This window comes from Limulus polyphemus, unplaced genomic scaffold (genome assembly GCF_000517525.1).
Source record: "Limulus polyphemus unplaced genomic scaffold, Limulus_polyphemus-2.1.2 Scaffold1269, whole genome shotgun sequence".
Lineage (NCBI taxonomy): Eukaryota > Metazoa > Arthropoda > Merostomata > Xiphosura > Limulidae > Limulus > Limulus polyphemus.
The window spans coordinates 96,866-101,670 of NW_013666879.1; the positions used below are offsets into that span (position 1 = coordinate 96,866).

The 4,805-nt window shown below is 39.6% G+C and overlaps 1 protein-coding gene across 3 annotated transcripts in view; it reads right to left on the bottom strand.

Annotated features, from left to right (window-relative positions):
• LOC106462863 (mimitin, mitochondrial-like) overlaps positions 1 to 4,805 on the bottom strand; it is a 24,938-nt gene that overhangs the window by 4,818 nt on the left and 15,315 nt on the right. The gene's annotated exons all lie outside the window — the stretch shown is intronic.

A 4,805-nucleotide genomic window follows, 5' to 3' on the forward strand; every position in this document is an offset into this window, starting at 1 on the left:
CCTCACCCTTGGAACTTCCAGTGAAGACTGTGGTCTCCAAAATATGTGGCAATTGTTGTTTGATGCACAGGCTAGTTACGCTGCAAAGTTTTGGAGGATCCAATTATGAAGAACATATGGGTACACCTACCTTAAGTTCAAAGTTATGTGGAGAAATACCACGAAGTTCAAGAGAGTTTAATGCCTCTGTTAGATAGTGCACAGCCTGATCAACATTTATTACAGTATCAACCGATACATAGCTTTTTGTTTGGCCAGGTAATAGTTTCAGCATGGAAGAATTATTTCACTTACTGCTTCATTTTTAGGGGCAAAAATGGCTCTTTCACATAGCCACTTGTGGCTTCTGATATTGTTCTTTATGTTATGCCTTTGTATCATGAATCTTTTATCCACCTTTCCCAGCTCCTATCAAGTAAAGTTAATATTTTCCTTCAGTGAAAATATATTTCCGATATATACTGACCTCCTCTCACACTTACAGCTATTCTTGATTTGACTGCTCTCTAATACGCAAGTTTTTCCTCCCCACGTGTATACCACATGGTTCAGCTGCATTTAAGCAAGTAACTGTCCTCCACAAACATGAATGTGACAAATCTTCCTATCACAGCTGACTCCCTCTATGTAATTGAACCAAATCTTCATTTTGAGATTAGGCATGAAAAACGACACTAGAAGTGGGTAGTGTGAGAGGAGGTATCTACCAGAAATATATTTTCAGTGTAGGAAAATATTAAGTTCCGACAGGATTACTTACAGCTAGAATCCCATATGGAGCAGGTGGAGAGACTCATGTAAAATTACCTAGATGAGCATCCATGGAGTGTATCCTCTCTATACAGAGGAAACACACTCGTGGGAGACTGCACCACAACTGAAACAGGTATACTCTTTTCCCACATGGAGCCAACAGGTGTGGTTTCACAATCAAAAGGCAGAACAAGGTAACAATACCAAATCCTTAAGGAAGGGGAATGTGTGTAGAATGGCCAGAGCATGTCAGACCATAAGTGGGAGGTCAACTCCAGTCTAGACCAGTGGCACCAGGAGGAACTCAACTAGTCTATGGTAGGAAGAGGGTCCTCAACCATTCACCTCAGGTCTAGAAACCAGAAGGGAAGAGAACTTAAACCATCATGTGTGCAAATCCAATACAAGCTGCAGCAAGAAACCCCGGGAACATACACCCAGAAGATGTTAGGAACTTGGCAATGGGGAAGTAGCATCCAGTCTGTGGTAGGAGGAAGTTCCCAGTCCACTCACATGTGAGGACTTATGTTGGCTGGTCCACCTCCAACCAAAATCAGTTGCCTAAGAACTAACATCCAGGCAGCAGTAGGAGGGAGGGTTCCAAGCCAGAGGGGTTAACTGCAAAATAAAAGGAAAAATCCAATCCAGAAAACATCAGACCCATGGCAGGAGGAACACAGGCAGAACACCACCACTTTATGCTTGACTGAGTGGAGTATGCACACTAAGGAGGATTCCTCCCTGATCCACAACCCCCAGTGGCTAGGAGCTGATGAGTAGTAAGAACTCCCACACTCCACCGGAAGGTGGGGGTGGGGGGAGAAATGCATTGGAAAGTCTGAAGGAATACATCTTCGGAAAAAGTGCAATGGGTGACCAGAAAATGTTAGAGATGGACAGCAATCTCTTTCTGCTTTATTCATGTTAGTCCATGAGCATATGGTCCAGTACGAACATATTTATGATGCAATATACTGCAAGGAAGAACCTGCAAGCAGTCTTGTGGAACATCTAATCACAACAGTAAGTGTGGTAGACCTTATACATCTAATGATAAGGATTTTGGATATCATTATACTTGAACAGACACCACTCACCACAGATCAGTATCCATAACATGTAAATTAGCCCCCTGAAAAAAGAAAAGAAAAAACTTACCCAATTAGAGTTGTACTGACGTATGGAGAATGGCTACAGGGGGAAAGATGATATCTGGATAAGCAAGAAACTGCCAGATGGTGCAAGTTGTAAGACACAAAGGTGTGGGGAGTGGTACACATGCCAGTCTGGATAATCTCCTCCACAGGATGATGGAAAGGAGCAGCCAAGGACATTGAGAGATGATGGATTTGATGGGGCAAAACACAGAACAACTGGTAAGATTGAGGATAAAAGGAGTGAGATCCACAGATGGGTGCTGTACAAGACACATAACATTGTAAAGCATGGACTGAACACTGGAGATGATTTAGATCAGAGCAGGAGTAAATATGGGATATAAAAGAAAGTGAAATAGGGGTGATGGTAAAATTGCCTTTGCAGTCAGCTGACATCTTGGAAAGGAAGGAATGACCGGGATATAAAAGGCCATAGGTTTTGTAGTACAAAATGTGGTGCATTACAATGTCAAACACGTCTGACTGGCAATGTCTACAAGCTAAAAGGAAAAGGAAATACATATTCAAGGAAAGGTGATATAAGAAACATGAGGATAGCATATTGAAGGGAGGAAGGGAAAGGGCATGAAAAACAACATTTAGAGTCCAGTCTGGCAATTGAGTGGAATGAAGGACTATAGAGACACATAGACCGAAATAAAAGGGAAATATCTGAAGAGGTAAACACATGGCAAAAACGAAAGCCACGCATGAATCCAGAGTGTGGGAACAGAGTTATGAACCACCCTTAAGTGAGGTTACTAGAGGAGGGACAGGAAGAGGTAATGGAGGTACTTCCTGGACAAAATGTAGATAACGACATGAAGCCCAAGCAATAGGGATGTGAAGATAAGTGTTGGACACATTGAATCTAGTCATCCAAAGGCCTGTAAGAAAAGCCCATCTGAGAGACAGGTAGGATTCTATAGTGAACTGAGGCATGTCATGAAAGCAATTCAGATGGGAGAGATCAGAAACATGATGCCAATACCCAGTTTCTTAAGGATGACAAAAAATCAGGAATAGAATCCTGGAAACACAGGAAAAACCTGTTGAATGTCACACTGGATGAGGTCTTGAACTGCTTCTGTGAGATACTGGTGGGAAATGGGATCTTGAGAGAGGGAAAGAAACTAGGACAGGGGATAATGTGGGGGGGAGGTGAGGAAAAGGAGGGAAGAGTCCTGACAAAACTTGAATGGCCCAATGGTTTGCTGAATGATGATATGCAAGTTCATGAGCCTCTGCACTATGCGAGTTGTGTGTCATCAAATTCCAAACAATTTCATCACCTAGTTTGGTTTTTGGAATGAAATATGATGAGAGGGATGTTACTTACATGTGATGTGACTAGCCAGGTCTAATAGGGCATGAATTATAAAATGACGCTGCTCCTTATAGGGTTAATAAGGAAGGAGAGGGATCAAATGACATGGGTGATAAAAATAAAACACAACATGAGCAATTAGGAGGGAGTTTCAAGGCTTGTGTAATGGGACTCCATGTAGGCTAGACTTTTGAGCTCAGCTTTAATACCAGTTACAAATAGATTTATTTAAATCCATGTATGCAGTCATGAGTGGAGTACACAAGTCACCAACTCAAGGAATTTTATGGTTAGAATAAAGGATTGACTCAGAAACAGCTTCAAAACACATACAATACTTTAATATAAAATATTTAAACATTCATCTACATCTTTACCAGTTGGGCTGGTAAGGTCTAGAATGAACATCAGGTTTCAACTGGCATCCAAAAACATTAATTTTTTATCTACATTTTCATAAATCAGCTAACTCTACATGCTTACTTTGCAATTAGGTTCTCTGTTTAACTGGTAAATTCCAATGTTTTCAATTAAAAACCAAAACTAATTGTTAAATGGTTATGGACAAGAGTTGTTAATTTCTCCTTGTCTTCTTTCTGATCAAAGTTCCACCAGTGAGTTTTTTTACTCAATTTCCACTAGTTAGCATTGATAATACAAATTTTCTGTAGCCTTTCTCTATGCTACAATCACATCTGTTTATGTAGATAAGACAAACTACTAGTTTGTACTGCAGATTGGAATGCATTGCAGTATTTGTTTTAATGTATAAATTTCTTTTTTTGGTCAAGCATCTCTACATAACCATCACTATACATTTGCTAATGTACATGTCATTTCTTCACTTGACATGTATGTGTATCATACGATATTTAGGAAAGTTATATTTTTCATCCAGTGAAGCTATTGTAATTTTCCCCAAAATGCCTCAAATGCTATATTGGTGGTGAACGAAAATTTGTGCAGTAGAATGCAGTCAAATCAAGTATAGCTGTAACTTTGAGAAGAGGTAAGTAATCGTATTAATTCTGTGACAAGACAAGCTGCCAGTACAAAAGCTCTGCAAGATACATAAAATAACTTTTTTGTGAAAGGTTTGTAATGGCTCACGAGATTTTAAGAGTTGGAGGAAGGAAGAGTAATCTAGATCTACTTGCTTTTTGATAGAAAGTTAGGTAAAGCTTATACAAATCACACAGTGAAATAGAATTACACTTACCTTGTACCAAAGGTAAAGACAACTAATGAGATCCTGAAGAGGGCTTGTTCGAATAACACTGCTGTGGTAAACTTTACTGTCTCTACTATTAGGCGTCAAGAAATTAATGTCATGTTTTGGAACACTTTCACTACCCCCCTCAAAAATATATATCACGTATAATAGTTAAATGAACTGCCCTAATGTCATGTTAGTATAGCCTATATAATATGTAAAGCTTACTATACTCCAATCCCTTGTAGTGATGTCACACGACGAGACACACATTCGGCATGTAATACTGTTTGAATACAAGAGAAACAATACCTCTGCAGCCACAAAGAATATCAAAGAAGTTTATAGAAATGTT